The sequence below is a fragment of the Coturnix japonica genome, chromosome 1 (assembly GCF_054131305.1).
Source record: "Coturnix japonica strain WE chromosome 1, WE-NBRP24, whole genome shotgun sequence".
Lineage (NCBI taxonomy): Eukaryota > Metazoa > Chordata > Aves > Galliformes > Phasianidae > Coturnix > Coturnix japonica.
Genome location: NC_140663.1, coordinates 49,762,653 through 49,779,582, shown reverse-complemented (window position 1 = coordinate 49,779,582; position 16,930 = coordinate 49,762,653). Strand labels below are relative to the sequence as shown.

The 16,930-nt window shown below is 44.7% G+C and overlaps 1 protein-coding gene across 5 annotated transcripts in view; it reads right to left on the bottom strand.

Annotated features, from left to right (window-relative positions):
• ABTB3 (ankyrin repeat and BTB domain containing 3) overlaps window positions 1-16,930 on the bottom strand; it is a 154,276-nt gene that overhangs the window by 118,237 nt on the left and 19,109 nt on the right. The window lies entirely within an intron of this gene.

Genomic DNA, 16,930 nt, shown 5'->3' with positions numbered 1-16,930 from the left:
AGGCTACTTAGTGCCCAGGTGCTGCATCTGTACAGCACATTATGAAGAACTACCTACTTCAAAAGGTTGTTACACAGCTGAGAGTAACACCTTTGGTGATGAAAGGCACCAAGTGTTTTATAAAGGTCAATAATACCACAGTGCCTGGGATGAAATGAGCTATTTGCATGGGCTTCCTCCAGTGCGCCATCCACCTTGAGCTGTCTGGCTTTCTGGGGTACTGCATGAGTGACAGGTGATTTAGGAAGTGTATGTTTAACTGTGTGGGCTCTTTTCGTGAGCTCCACAAACAAGATGGAGTGCTTGCTCTCCTATGAAGTACATCTACCTCTGAACACATTCCTGGTGCCAGCAGAAAGCCATTACAGGCAAAGTGACTGATGTAGAAAGAGTTCTGCTGAGCGATCTCACATGAGGAGCTCTGTCCTACGGGCTATAATTTAAAATAAATTAGCCTCCCTCTGGAAACCTGTTCTGGTCACAGACGCCTCTAACTTCACTGGAAACTCTACCACATGCCTTGAAAAGCAAAAATTCCAGCTGAAGGGATGCACTTGCTTTTGAGCTGCATTTGCATCTGTGTCTGCAGTGCCAGCAGCAGGTGTGGAAACTGGGGCACGCTTATTTTAAAGCAATACGGGCTGTCCTGTACACACTACAACATTTTCAGGGTCTGTACTTTCAGCCAGGGATGTCTCAAGACACCCTACCTGCCAGGCAAGCATCTTTACAAACTCATACCAATAACTATTCTTCTAGGTTGCACTTCTTCCTTTAACAAAAGCAAGAGTGTGAAAGTAATTCCCACAGCTTGAACTACTCACATTAAATAACCGAAAGATGAGGTACTGGTGGTTGGCAACCCTGCACATAGCAGGGGGGTTGAAACTAGATGATCACTGTGGTGCTTTTCCACCCAGGCCACTCTATGATTCTATTCTATGATTCTAAGTGGATTATAAATGTATTTGCTGAGCAGAAACACAGGTTCTTGTTATTTCTGCTTACTACCCTCAACTGGTCAGCCCTTGAGCAACAGTGACCTAAGTTTGAAGTTGGTTCTTCCTCGAGCCAGGTGTGAGATGAGCTGCTCTCCATCAGCCTGCTCCAACCTCAACTCTGCTGTGACTGTAATGCTACTGCGCTGTGACACTTCTGCCACAGGTGAGGACTGAAACACTATGGATCATGCATCAGTTCATAGCCCACTCCTCCCTTCACAATCCTTTCTGGATTACTGAGCCTAGTATTCCCCTTGCAGCTGCTGTAGGGAGCTGCTCATTCAGGTGACTGCAGCAAAGGGACTGCATTTAAAGTTAATCTAGGTATTCCAATGGCTGTCGTAATTAAATTGATGTGTTTTACGTGCTAACCAAAGCATATGTGCACACAAACTGAAGGAGCTGGAATCATGTCAGAAAACGTGGACTCACAAGTAGGCAGCAGACTGACAGCATACAGCCAGCAGGAAGGAAAAAGCAGCCAGTGCAGAGGAGGAAGGAAAATATGTGGGCAAAAGAGAAAAAAAAAAGAGAATGAAGCAAGCTGCAGAGTGAAGCTGCTGGTGAAACTAGCCAGGCTCGTCTCTATCTGAGGAATTGTCCATGCTAGGGCTGAAACACAAATATTGGCAAGCTGGTGCTAGGAGCGAAGCAGCTTGAGCAGTTGGTGCTTTGCCAGGACACAGACACAGATGCTGACAAAGCTGTTTATGGAGCACCCAAGTAGCATCTTTTCTCATTATTGTCTGAAGTGCTTCTACAAATATTTAAACTCCTGCACCTAGCATTCAGAAGGCCTCATGATGAGCACAATATACAAGTTTCTGCAGCAAAGAAAGGAAAAACTAATGAGATCAGTGGTCCTCTTCACTCTCACCTCTTCCTCACACTGTGCTCAGTGCTGCCAGCATGTACAAATTCAGCACACGTGGAAGATTTACAGCAACAAGTTTTCTCTTTTCCTGCACTAGCTACTTCCAAGCAGCCTCCGAGCCCGGTGACGCTGAAGAGCTCTCGTATTCTCCTATAACAGATAACGCTGTGGGAAGACACCCCTTACAACAGGGTACTTAAATACAGACAATGTGGAACAATTACTACTCTGTACAACATTATAAAAGAAAAACTACTCAAGTCTTTTGGTACAACTCCATAAATGGCACTGCTTTTTCTGCCTTCATACAGTAATCGCACTGAAATTGCATCCAATGAGTCCATGAATTTTTAATCAGGTCTGGGGCTCCTGCACACACGGCTATTGCACGTGGTGGTATCAGCCAGAACCATCAATTATTAAGTTTGCCAACTAAACTTCTGCTAAACAGTTTCAGGTTGGTGGCACATTATTTGACTGAGGTGATGCTTGCTTTGTTTATCTCTTTATCATTAATATTCTTCCCAGCTTTCCTGCAGCACCGAAGTGCCAGAAAGGGTCACAGCTCGGTTCGAGATGATGCCCCCAGGGAGGATGTGGTGCCTCAAACAGACTGTATTATATGCCACTGCTCAATTTTTTCCTTAGCAAATGCTTCCTCTTGGGTCGTGTCTAATCTCATCACTAATTATACCTTTTTGTTAAGGCCAAAGAACATATCTGGTAGTCATCTTTATTAGGCAAAGATTAATAAACAGACACGGTCTTGCTTTTCAGTCTTTCTAGCAATATAAAAAGCTCAGCTAAGTGCTAAGAAAAAGCATTGAAAGAAAAAGACTGAAAAGCAAATTCAGCCCTTCTGTCCACTAAATTAATCCATGTCTCCACAGGGCTCTGCTCATTAAACAAAACGAGCTGTGACAGACCCACTTTACTCCAGGTACCTCTCACCATGCTGCCACCAACCCATTACCAGCAGTGCGTATCAGTCAGCAGCAGCAGAATGCACTGCACGCAGGCTGGGAAATGGGGCATCATGTGCCTGTTCAGTGGGGTCAGGCTTTAGGTTACAAACTTTCCGCATCTGTGGTCACCTCCTGATATGCTTTGCTCTGCAGAGAGCATAACGGATCTCTGCTGATGCTTGCAAGAGATATAACAAAGCAAATATTGACAAGCAGCCATGTGCAAGGAGAGGTACTACCCACAAGTTTCTCACACTTTCCATTAGGGATCAGCAGAGCTAAGTGGTCAGCTCCATTGACTGTACTCTTCCCCAGTTGTTTCAGGATTTATTCCAGGCCAGCCTGCAACTACACGCATTCTGAGATTCTTGACATAAATGCATCGCAGAAATGCAAACTATCATTAATGATTACTAATGCCATTAATAATTAATTTATTACTATTCACTAGCATGAAATTCTCCCCATGGTAGGTGCAAAACATGCATCTTCAGCTGTCAGCCTGCACTGCACTTTATGGAGCAGAGTGTGGCAGGCATCTGCTTCCCAGGGATTTTTCCTGACAGCAAGGCACTATGTTATTACAGCAAGGCTCTCACACTTAGAATTACAGAGCAGTAGACCTTGGAGAGAAAAATGGAAATTACAAACCTAGGAACAAAGTGCAGATTGTATACAGACCAACGTTTGCTAAGGTGCCATTTGTAAAGCTGTATATATGACAACTCAATGTTGCTGTTTCTCCTGCATCCAGGTAATCCCACTGACCTTGGTGGGAGCCCCACACAGAAGCCCCACCAGCCCAATTCTGAACCCCAGAAGAAGTCCCATGCATGGTGCCCTATGAGCCACTGCCGCACAGACGCACTCCACCTACAGATCACAGCAGAGACTGAGCAAGAAGGAGCATAAAACCACACTTGTGGCACATAACAGCCTGAAGAAGCAGATCTATCAGTTAACACTATGGTGCCAGCTTGCATCAGGATCTCTTCTTTCCTCAACAGCAGCAGAGGCCATTCACCAGCTCTCACAATAGCCGAATATGGAAACTCACGTTACTTGCCACTCACAAACCATATTGTATCGAAGAGTCAAAATATCATAGAATCACAGAACATCTTGAGTTGGAAGGGACCACAAGGAACATGGAGTCCAACTCCTGGCTCCACACAGCACCACCCAAAAATTAGAACTGAAAGTACGATTCGTTTCATCTTCATATACAGTCTCACAATCGTGGAGTCTCCCACCTCGGGAATTTGGTGAAAAGCGACTCTGAATCTGTGTGTGTGGTTTATGAGGTCACCAGAATGCCCAGCACAATTACATCCTTCTGTTGAAGCTACTCATTATTTTAACACACCACATTTTCTTTTCTTTTGGCTCATGAGTGCCAGTATTTTAAAAGGTCCAGAACTGTGCTGCTACTTTGACAGCTTTGGAAAGTGCAAAAAAGGAAAGGAGAAAAAAAAAACAAAACCAAGAGAGAGAAGAGAAGGATGCTCGTCCACCCAACTGGCTTAGCTCCACAATATACGCTGCAACACAGGACTCAGTTTCTGCCCTGACATATCACCGTATTCTTACACTGACTTCTTTGGAGCATCATGACATAAAAGAGGAGTAGATTTACCTCACTTTGCTAAGCTCCATGTAGGTGCTTTCCTCATTCGGTTTTTTTTGAAGAGGAATTGTTGTTGCCCCTGTAGCCACAGTTCTTTCTTCCACTGTTTCTGAAATAAAGGCATGGCACAGACATATAACACTGGGTACCCTAGAGCGGCACCAAGAAAAGACCTTCATGGTCATATATGAGAGAGCAGTCAGAATCAAAATAAAAGCCTTTACAATAGAAACAAGGAAACTCTAAGAGGTAATGATGAAAACTTGGTCAAAGCATGACCACTGTTTTAAAGAGAATGGTTGAACTCAAATACGTAGTGAGCTCACCCTGCAAAAACCTTACCCTGAGGTTTTTATTCAGGCAAATGCCCATGGATTTTATATAAGTGCAAACTTCACGATCTGGCCAAAACACAGCTTAGGAAGAGATTACAAGGTTTGATTTGAGAGCGTAACAGCAACAGCATGGCTCAAGCTTACTTAATTTATGAAAACAGGAATGAGTCTATCCCCACAAGACCGAAAAGCTGAAACACAAAGCCTACATAGGAAAATGTACTGCAACTGGGCAAGACAGGAAGAAAATGGAGAAATCATTTATGGTTACTTCAGATATGTGTAACTATTTTCCACTATTGTCAAAGGGCTGTTAAACCACAGCAGGGAGAAGCCAACCGGATAGGTGGGGCAAAACCATGGTTCAAAGAGCATGCATGTACACCAGACAAGCTGCAGAACAACATGCCTCCTAAGCTGCTGCTTCAGTTTCAAGTCACTATTTACAGCTGCTAAACACAGTACAGTAAAATCTGGGCTCCCCCAAGAGAGGAAGGGGTAGACTGAGAGGATGAGGGTGGAGGAGCAGAGAGGTAGATAGTTTTATTACAGCTGAGAAAGGGGCAAAGGGAAGCTGTACTGGCAGTGACAACCAAATGCTGTACAAAAATAGACAAATAGCTATTTAAAAAAAAATTAAAGTTAATGCGCTTTGCTCATGGCCACAAAATCCACTGCACTCAGCATATTTATGGCCTGTGTGTTAGTTTTCCACATTAAGATGACTGTCAGTGCCTTCCAGGGCTCTGAAAACTTAGAACTCTCACTGGAACCCAACTTCTGTTGATTTATGTTTGCATCATCTAACCTCTGTGAACCTACACTGGTATCAATGACTGACCTGCTCTGCAATAGGATTGTATCACTTCTAGCATGGGCAATACATGTAAATATTGGACTCAGTTTCCACAGTAATATAGCCAAAAAAAAAGCTAGCCCTTCTTTCAAAGAGTTGGAACTAGAAATAGCATTATAAAGAAAAAAAAAAAAGACAAAAACAAAAAAAAAGCTCAGTTAAGGTCACAATTTGCTAAATTTGCCTCTATGCATGTTCACATGCATGCAAGTAAAATATGTATTTCCTGTATCTTTACATGAGAACATTAAGGATGCTTATATCTACCTGAACTGCCTTCTTAGAACTCTTGCAAAATCCCAGCCACCTCATGCAAAATCCAACTGGTGCCAAGAAGAGAAGAAAAAAGAAAGGCAAACCAAGACACAATAGCTTTATCATTCAGTATCAAAAAACCCGTGTTGATTTGCCACCAGATTTCACACAAATTGGATTGGCCTGTTTAATATAAACCTGTGTAAAATCTATTTTTTGGAAGGCAATTATTATTCACTCCTGCCTAGCCCCAGCCAATCTGCATGCCAAAAACAACATTTTATGAACCCCAAGGAGCTGCAGTACCTCATACACAGCTGACTCTCCCTACCTGGGCCCTTCTATCCTGACTTCTAACTGACTTTCCCAATGGAACATGTCTGAGCTCATCTCTAGCACCACCACGTTTCACACTGAGATGGAGGGAGCAGTTGGTTGCGTACCTTCTGCTCCTGTGCTATTTTGGTAGCCTTTCTGTTGAATGGGAAAGGCACTATATATGGCAGTATCTACCAATGCAATAAAGTCTTCCAGCCCATAAGAAGCAATCTGATCTCACCCCACGGCACCAGAAGACAGTAAATGCAACTCCTGTTACAACAGCTGACAGACTAACGCACACCAGGCAATGGGATCCCCGGCAGGTGCTCCCCTCCGCCAGCTGTTGCAGGAAGGGTAGGAATGTTTCCCTGGCCCCAAGGCGCTGCTGGTGAGAAAATACTTCCTGTCACCCTAAGGAATGAAGAGTGCAACATATCATTTCAACATAGAAATTAGATCCTGTCCCTCTCCGCAGGAAGCATCCCCACAGAGTCTCAAAGTGCAGGTCCAAAGAAGTCCCTAGGAGCTTCTCCAGTGATGTACCTCAAGAGACCAGGAACACTGTCCTGAAAGGCTGCAGGAACAGGATGACCATTCGGTGCTCAGCTGTGTACATCAAGGACTAAGCATTAACTCAGTACATGGAGACAACCTTCCACTAGCAGGCAAAACATGCTCAGCATATTCATTCTAACAGCTACACTTTGGTTTCAGTTACTGCTAAGAGGCAAGTAAAATGTAATACAGCATATTAAGTAAAAATAAAACAATCTTTCCTTCAGATGCCCGCTTAGTAAAACTTTCCTGCAAAGTGGAAGGAAGCTAATTTTCACTTCATGTGGGAATTAAAAAGACATGTAGATTAACCCTTCTATTCTGTTTTCTCACAAAAGCTGCCATTTCTCTAAAGCTGTATTAAACCCTACACTCTGAAGTTTAGAAGATAGTGCTGCTTGCCACTGTGAAAGCAATAAGATGTGAGTATAGCCATGCAGCATCCACTGCCCTGCTGGAGCTGAGCAAATTATAACCTTCACTTCTTCCAGAGGAACGGTCCCAGCTGCGGAGAAATGATTCTTTCAAATGACAATATAAAATGATACAGTCAAGCTGCCTGATCTTATTCCCTGAAAAGAGATTTTCTCCTGGGATGCAATCTGGTTCGAGTGGAGGGAGTTAATCTGAACACTGCATAAGGATACAGAAGATATAGATGTTAGTTGCCTCTTGCAGAAAGCATTCCTTAATATAAGTAGAAACACACACACAGCAACTGAAAAGAAACTGAGTCACCCCAAATGTGTCTTCTGTGTCCCGATGGGCTCCCTGGGTTCACTCATTTCCTGCTGCTGTCACTGCAGCAAGCTCCAAGGACAGGATCTAGACTCAGGGTACGGGCTACACCATAAGCAACACAACCTCACTCCCAGCAGACAGTATATGAGCCCTGAGTAATTCAAGGCGATTGCTCCATCACCAGGACATCCTTGAAGGTGTGGTCCCCCAGCCCTGTCTCTATGGCTTAAACCACAGAAAGTGCTCTGCAAGTGAGTCAGGCCTCTGTTATCATAGCGAAGTACTCACATTTGGATGACAGAAACATTTCCATATAGCTGGGATGCCCCATCCTGGGCTTGCCTAGAAGATGAGATCAAGGGGCTCAGAAAAATGACAGCAGATAAAAAATATTCATGGCAACTAGAGAAAATGCTTGGGAAGCAACGCAGTGCAGAATGAGTTTGCAGGTGCTAGACAAAAGCTGCCCAGCAACAAAGCCTGTCTTGCAGGGAATAAATAAATCACATTGTTTGAAGAAATTTTGCTGCAGCTGTTATTCTGATTTGCCCCAGCAGCACAGCCTCGCCAGGCAGCCCAGCACACAGCAAGCAAGGGCAGATGTCAGGTGGATGCATTTTGTAGGTTGCTATAGGCACACCACACCCTGGCTGGAGCACTGGGCTTAGGAGGCAGGGGGAAAGGGAGGCAGCACATCTGCCTCAGACAAGTGGAGGTTATGCTGGACTGAGGAAGTGGAACAAAGCAATGCTATTCTCTTCCCCTATTAAATTACAGAGTGTCACAGCCCTCAGACTGACAAGTGCTCAGAGAGCAGTGCTGGTGGGACAGGCTGATCACAGAGAACACAAGGCACATTGCTGAGCATGGCTCACCTGTCACTATGCATGTATGCACGTGCATTAGACTGCATTCGAAATAAAGTAACTCCTTCCAGTTTGCTCTCTCAAAAGCCTAAGGATAATTGCAACACAACAGAACAGCGGTGTCAGAGTCATTTACTAATACCTCCACTGACATTCACATAAAACATTTTGCAATATCAAAGGGGAAAGGGCAAAAAAGCAACAACACGCAGCCTGCATGAATGGAAGTCTCTGAGAAGCAAGGCTGACTTCCAGTTACTAACACAGGACATGAACCAGAACTCCAGGGGACTGGGCTGCAGCACAGCGTGACTGAAATTAAGGTCAACTTACCTGTTCAGCAAGCATGAGAAAATAAACACTACCAAATCAGAAGCCTACAGACTCTGTTAACCCATGTTTAGCCATAACTACCCTGCTGGAAACAACAGACTAGGCAAACTCTTCTCCATAAAGAGCTCACTTCTTCATCACCAGCTGGGAGCTCACAGAGATGGGGATATATGACTTTCATAGGATACAGGTAGAAAGGAGCAACTGAAGGAGCACAGATAGGCAGAAATTACCAGAAATGCACCTGAAATTGAAGGTAGTTTGAAAAGCAAACAGCACATCGTTAGTGGCAGCCTGGCCACAACCCTCTAACACCACACCTTCAACTTTTCTCTTAATGCTGTTGTTGAGCAGATTAAAAGGCCTTTTGGGGTTTTTTTTGCCATGTGATCATAGTAGTGAAAAGAAGGGCAGCTACCCTCCTAGGCCAGCCAGGCAATGCAAACAGTGAGAATTAACCCATGACAGCTGTGCTAATGGTTTGAGAAAAGGCCGTTTAGAGTTGGGAGCACGCCCAACACCAAAGCAATGGAGCAGTAGGCTGCTCCTTCAGCTGAGAAACGAGAAATCTCCACTATTTCCTCCTGCACTTTCCCAGAACCTTTGAAAAATGGTATTAAATGAAGAAAAATACCACTGCCAAAGCGATTTCAGTTTTAAGCCGCCTGCATGACAGACAAATGTACAATGCATTTAAGTGTGACTTCCAGCCACGGCTAGTTCCTGCTGGCAGATCCCACCATCAAGAAAGAAATCAAGGACCCTTCTTATTCCCCCCAGTACAAACCAGCTTATGCTACACCAGCTCACAGGAATGCTAAGTAGGTACACTTCAGAATGCATTATTTGCTCTCGGATGTACACTCTTGTAGTCCTGGAAGGCGAATAACATTTGCTTTCTGCAACACATCAAACTGAATACTCACATGTGATTAGCGAGTTATGTGAGGTATCCCCAGGCCTTCCCTGCTCCTCTGCATTTTAATAATCTTCTAATTTCTAGCTGATAGTATTTTCACCCCAAGCGTATTAATGTTTCCACACACCTATGCTAATTCCAGCGCCACGAGCAGCTGCCCGTTTGTCTTAGCTCTCTGCTGTGTGCAAAGCATGCCCAATGTGCCCTCTTCATGTAACTGGGTATTGCACAGTTTACCTCTGCTTCAGCCAGGCCACTTGTAATGCACAGCAAACTTTGTGGAGACAGCATCTGTATTCTTTAACACCGCACTGCCTCGTTGCAAGACACTGTTCATAGCCTGAGCACAGATCTGCTCAAACCAATCCATCAGTGCCGTATGAAAACTGATTTTTTTAATCTTTTTTCTTTCTTTCTTTTTTTTTTTTTTTTTTTTTTTGGAATAAAAATAACACGTTACGCTGGAAATAAAATCATGATTTGTAGTTTAATTTTTTAAGTCTGTGAGCATTTCTCCCAGATTTTGCTTTAAGCCCCCGCTGGTGCCTGCAATTCTTTGAAGCATTCTTATACATCACCATATGAAAATAAACTGCATTTATCCCCCACAGAGTCAATCTGCACACCAATAATAAACACCCAGAGCCTGCCTCTTTTAATACATGGAACACTGACCCCAGATGTATATGTAAGGTTGCCACCAGCTTTAATGAAGACAGAAAAGTACATTTAAGGGTGAAATTTGGAAAACAGTCTAGTTTTTCCTCAGTATTCCATACAAGCACTCCATCAGATTCCTCGGGGCCGTTTTACCCAGCCTCTGTAATGCGCTTTTGTGAGCTACACCTCTCAGTCAGTAAACCCCTTTTCCCCTTGACTTGAAATTTCAGAAACCATAATTTAATTCAGAACATAAACAGAAACTCCAGAGAGCATTTCTAATCATACCGTGTATCCTTTTGATACTGCTTCATAGCATACCACTCTTGCATAGAGCTGGCTCGTATGCTTGCTGTGGCATGCTGAAAACAACCCCAGTGGGGCAACAGGCTTTCCATGGGGCAATCACATAGGAAAGGCATGTGCCATGTGCCAGATTCATGGCTGAAGGAGGGATCTGGGCTTTTAGAAGAAGCCTTAGGAACCTTTGGTTCCTATGGAGAAGAGGGCAGCTGCCCAACTCACCAGGCCTGCTCACTGCATGGGGCTCATCTAATAGATAAGCATCGCTCCTGAATTTTGCCACCAGCAAGCAGGTGCTATAGTCCTTAACTTATGGAAATTAATTCATCTGTGCCAGATCTGCAAAGGAGAAATAAAAAAAAAAGCAAACAAACAAAAATATTTAGAGCCTTATTAAGTGGTATCACTCTATAAGAGGCTCCTCCAGAAGCTGCACCGCTAGATTTACATTCTTTCATAAACCAAATCCACTTTAAACCTTACTGGGTCTAATTCCACCACTGTGCTGAATGATCCATTTAAAAACTAAGCCTGAGCATCAACCATAGATAATGAAAACAATGCAGAGCTTCCTCTCACAGGCATTAGCTCAGGCTCAGCCCACGGGCAGTAAGAGCAGAGATCCTGGCTGTGGGGAGGCAGCCCCTCTTTGGGTCCCCTCTGCCTGTAATGCAGAGATCACTTCATTTCACCTGCTTGCAGGGCAATGGCAAGGAGGCAGTTCAGTCCGCCCAGCAGCAGGGACTAAGGAAAGCCCTTGGCCTTGTCCCACACACCAGGCACAGACAGCCACATGCTGCTTCAGCTCCCAGGCTCAGGGGCAGCAGAGGGATTTCAGGTTTTGCACATGCCTTCTGCTAAGAAAGCGTTTCTATTGTGAAGAGGGGTGGGACTTTGAGTAAGAGCCCTTCATCATCTCAGTGCAGCTTTGCATCGCCTCCCTGCTTTCTGGGTTGAAGGCTCTCTAAATACACAGTAGGTTTCATGACATTGTAAATTACAATAGTGAAGTCACAGAAAAAGAAATGTTTTTTGCTTCTTCCGGCTCCCCACCATTTCCATAAGGCACATAAAAATTCAGACAGCACAAGCATTTTCAATTCAAATGCTTCTGCTCTCCCCTCACCAGGACAACTGTCCCCAGGGACAAGCTTTGCTGCGGCCTGACCTGTGACTGATAATGACAGAGCTAACACCATACCACTACTCCCCTTCAAGTGTTCAGCAAGACAGATGGTTACCTGAAAAATAAAAAGCAAACAACATGCAAAATTCCACCATCTTTTCCCAAAACACTGGCAACCTTTCCATCTGACTGTACACGTTCTCTGAGATACGGACATTCCCAGAATGGTTTGCAAGTGTGCAGGTTATCTCTGGTGCCGGTTGTAGGGGTTAAAAATAGCAGCTGATAACATGATACAACACTTCTGCCCAGCGCTCAAAAACCAGAAGTGACAGACAAGGTGAGAGAAGATGAGGAAAGTGCATGAAGTACAACATGGGGTTTCACATTTTGTTAGGAAGACAAAGTCCAAACCTACATTCAAACATATACCATTCAAATCTATATTCAAATACATGCAAGGGGGGCAAAAAAAGTATGAGGGAAGACTTAGATTGGATATCAGGGGGAAGTTCTTTACTATGAGAGTGGTGAGGTGCTGGAACACACTACCTGGAGGGCTTGTGGATGCCCTATCCCTGGAGGTGTTCAGAGCCAGGTTGGATGGGGCTGTGGGCAGCCAGGTCTAGTATTAAATGTGGAGACTAGCAGCCCTGCCTGAGGAGGGTGGGGGAGGGGTGGAGCTTCATGATCCTTGAGATCCCTTCCAACCCCAGCCATTCTGTGATTCTATGATTCAAATCCTAGGAACCACCTGAAGGCAGAAGTGCCATTCAAGACCCGGGGCACTGCCCAGTGACTCCAACACTAACATGGTTTCCATGAGAGCTGTGAGACCCCATGGGATCCCGAGTAGCTGCCCTGTTCAGGTATGAATACGCTCATGCCCAGCCAGGGCTGGTGATGTCTACATTGAGTCCCTTGTTAAGATGGCACAAAAAGTCACTTAGACTGATTACCAACTCAATACTTAACTACTACTCCATGTCTTCAGCATTTTCAGAAGCAGCCACAGTGATGATATTTGAACTTGAACCAACACGTTAAACCAAACACAATCTGCGAACCTGATGGGTTTCAGATGTCTCACCTGGCATTTGGCAGCCTACTGGACTGAACAGCAGCAGTGCCACCACAGCACTGGGATCTCGAACCTCATCCCACCGCTCAACAGTGACCTCCCATGCTGACCTCTGGCTCATCATTTAGACTGCTTTCCTGAGCTTTTCCATCTATAAAATGGAAATAATCACATTTAATTTCCTTGCAGAGCTGTTATTAGGGTTAATTAGCTAATGTTTGTACACTGCTTTGAAAAATGTAGGAGTGCTCTCCTCTCTCTCACTCTCCCTATATAAATATATGATGTCCTATTATCATAACCATCTGTGCCAGTGGGAAGTTTTAATTGCTGAGCCAGCTCTTGGGAAAGACCTGACATTCTATAATATATAGGTCAGAGGACCTTGTGAACTGTGAAGGCAATGATAACACGTTTCAACAGGGAATGCAACGAGACATGAGGTAATGCTAAATCTGGTGCTAACTGGGAGGCATTTACTAAAAGCCTAGAAGAGAAATCTTGGTGTCCCTTCCGCATGAACTGAGTACTAAGAAAGGTATTTTCCATCTCTCTTCAGGAAAACAACCTTATCTTCAATAAAAAAATGAGAAAATGGCATTTAAAAATGCACTGAATAGAATATCCTAAAGGCTAACCTGGAGGAAATACACATGAAAATAATTTCAGTGCTAAAGAGAACCAAGTGGGTCAAAATAAGTGGCTCCTCAGGCTCTTGGCATGAAGTGAGCTCATTCCTTAAGTGAGACCAAAAAAAAAAAAAACTAAAATGAGAGAGGAAACAGAAAAGTTACTAAAGTCTGAATATATGCTGGAGGTAAAATACTGTAAGGTATAAAGTTAAGGAAACAAACAGTAAGGTTCTTGTTTTGCTTTTAGCTTGAAAGAGTAATGAGAAACAAGTATATGTTTTTATAAATATAACCAAAGAAAATACAGGGGAGAGAATGGGTCTATTGTTGAGCCAGGCAGGGGATCACATAACAAGAATTCAGACGGATAAAGCACTCAGGAGTCATTTCTCTTATGTGCTCTGTACAAAGCACACAGAAATAATTAGGCAGGAGATAAAATTCATGATCTAGATAAACCTGAAAAAGAAAGACATGTGAAAGTATACTCGTTTAATCAATGTGCCAAACTCTATAGCAAACAGCCACTGAAGTTAGCGGCATTAAGCAAGGGATAAATGTAGCTCACATTTTATAACTCAGTGAGACCAAATGGGATGCACAGAAGGGATCTAAAGAAGCCATATAGACACACAGACCATAAAACTGCTGTTGAGCAGTCTTGAATCTCATACGGAACTGGCAAGACACCAGCAGTGTGCAGAAAAACAGTTTGTAGAAAATAGGTACAATGACCAGGATGGGGTAAGATGTAACATTAGGAAATTCCAATCAATTGTTTTATTAGAAGAAGTAAAGCACACAGCATAAAACAGCATGATGAGAAAAAGAGAGCTTCAATAAAGAATGATTCTGCCCAGAGAAATCGCACTGCCCTCCAAACATGCAGCTCTTGATGGAATGAATTCTAGATTAATTAATTAAACAGTCTTTACTGCAGGACTACAAATATCCATGAAACAGTGTGATCTCGGGAACAGCCCCACAAAACCAAAGAATGGGTATGTCCCAGGTCTGAGCTCATCTCCCCTGGTAAGAATGACTAATGGGAATGTGCCCAGAGACATTCACTCAGCTACATGAACCAAACAGCTATATCTTCCGCCGGTGTGGCCACCGTGAGCTTAAAGCATTTGTATCTAAAACGGAGGCAAACCAGGCAATTGGCACTCTTTAACAAATGTATGCGTGCACATACACCATTTTAACCGTATTTTAATTGAAAATGTTGCCTGCAGAACCTCTGTATCTCCCACTGCCATCACGTTACAAATGCTGTATCACTGTTTTTACCTAAATGTCTTGTAGATCAGAAGTAGCACGTAAATATCTTGATCACATTTACAAATGGCACCGACCGGCATCTGATCACAGGAAGAGGGCTGATATGCATCTGCTCCAGCCCTCCACTTAGGGCCTAATAAGAAAATGTATTTCGCTTTGATGAGTGAGGATGTTACCAGGCAGAGGAGCATGACCAGCACAGTAGAAGATTGAGAGCGACCACATAGCAACCTTTCAGCCCAGAGGCAACATGCACACTCAAGCCTTCATTTGGACAAAATGTACAGTACCAGAGATGAAACTCACACCCAGCAGAATCACAAAGTGGAGAGCCCTCCCTTAAGGATCCAAAATGCAGAAGGGGCAACTGCAAGGGGCTTGCAGGGCTCTGCAGCTGCAAGAGTGGGGCTCTGGCACCAGCTCCCCACAGCTGCCTGCAGAGCACTTGCTGTTGGAGGGATCCTGCCTGCCCGAGGCATGGGGAGGTCACAGAGGCACTGGGAGGGGGCACGGGGGGGGTGGGAGGGGGGAGACACAGCTGGAGAGGCTGCCAAAATGATCTGCAGATTGAGGAGGCTTGAAGGCTTTGAGGAAATTAGTTCAGGGAAGGAAGAGGAAGTGGAGACAATTTAGGTGTAATTGAAAAATAGCAGTATGTGGCAGTGAGGATGGATAGTGTGCAAAAGATAGAAACTCGTGAGAAGCTCAGATGCAGCTTGTGCAGGTGGCTGTAAGCCAGCAGCAGACCGAGCAGCCATGGTGTGGGCTCCCTCCTCCTACCCAAACAGCTCTGCCCCTGCATTGCACTGCAAAATCACTATTTATTGCATATCCCTCATAATGTCCGGTACTCTGTACAGTGTCCCTCGCATGGAAGGAGTGAGCAGCAGATCTGGCACTGAGATGACACATCCACTCTGGGGAGCAACTGTGTTTCACAGCCAACACTCGTGGCCTGGAACACATCCCAGCACCATCCTGATCCTATGCTTTGGGATGGGATGGGTGTGAGTGCCAGGCCTTGCCATTGGACATTACAGGGCATTTAAACACCCAGCCAGGCCTGATGCCACAGCCGTAGATCAAAGGCCCACAAGCACAGTGATTCCTGCTTCTTAGAACAGATGCTGGGAGTTTCTCTTGCGTGCTTTGTGTTTTTGGAGGCAGTTCACCTTGTCCAGACAGGAACAGAAGAACAAGTTTATTCAGGCTCACTCAGCCTGTCTGCAGTTCATGGCCCTCATTTTCTTTTGCTCTCACCAATCAGAGGTGACAGGCATTTCCCGACAGCATTTTCAGGATATCTGCATTTAACCTGACTTTCAATCTGTGTCTCTTCTGAAACTGTGTATAGTGTAGAAACAGCACTGCCATGAAGGCTCAGTGCAGTGCCAGTATGAGCTGACAAATGAAATGCCAGGTCTATGCGTTTCTGACCGACCCTCCTAGTGTTCAGTTCTCAATGATGGATTCATCACCTAAAAGTAAACAGCACTTCAAGACCTACTGTCATCCCTGTTTGGCCTGTGGCAAAATTGGTCACTTTTTGGCTGCCAACACAAACCTGCCCCCCATCTCCCAGGCCTCCCTGCAGTGCCCACACCCCGGTGACTCCCCTCCAGCAGGACACAGCCAGGGCTGCTTGGGAAGCCTTGCAGAAAGGCAACTGATTTCCAACTGCTTTATCATCAACTTGGTGGATAAGCCTGGTGCCAGGTGGCTTAGCCAGAGATTAGCACAAGCTGTGCAGCTCCCCATGTCTCTCTTAAGCTACCTTTCTCTTTCCTTGCTGAGCCTCCTTGTCCAGAAGCAGAGCATCCTTTCCTGGAAAACCAGGCTTGAACATCGATGCCAGGCTTCACACCAGGAAACGTTGGTCAAACTACAGGCTTCTGCAGACTTCACTGAACACTGCCACAAGGGCCAGTCCTTTAGTAGCAGTAAGCCTTGCCACTGGCCATGCCACCAGCAGTGCACCAAAGGAACCACAGGCTGCAGGCAGCACCTCACCATGACTCAGTATTTGCAGTTTCCCTGTGTACCACAGTGCCAGTGGGTCTTGAAGGCCATCAAGCTGGGAAAGCAGAGTGCTGAGAGAAAGGGAAAGACTTTGGAAACGGCTTTAAGAGCTTTGGGCCTGTATCAGTATCTTCTAGTGGCAGTGGATGGACTTAGTCAAGATGATCAGTGTAGATT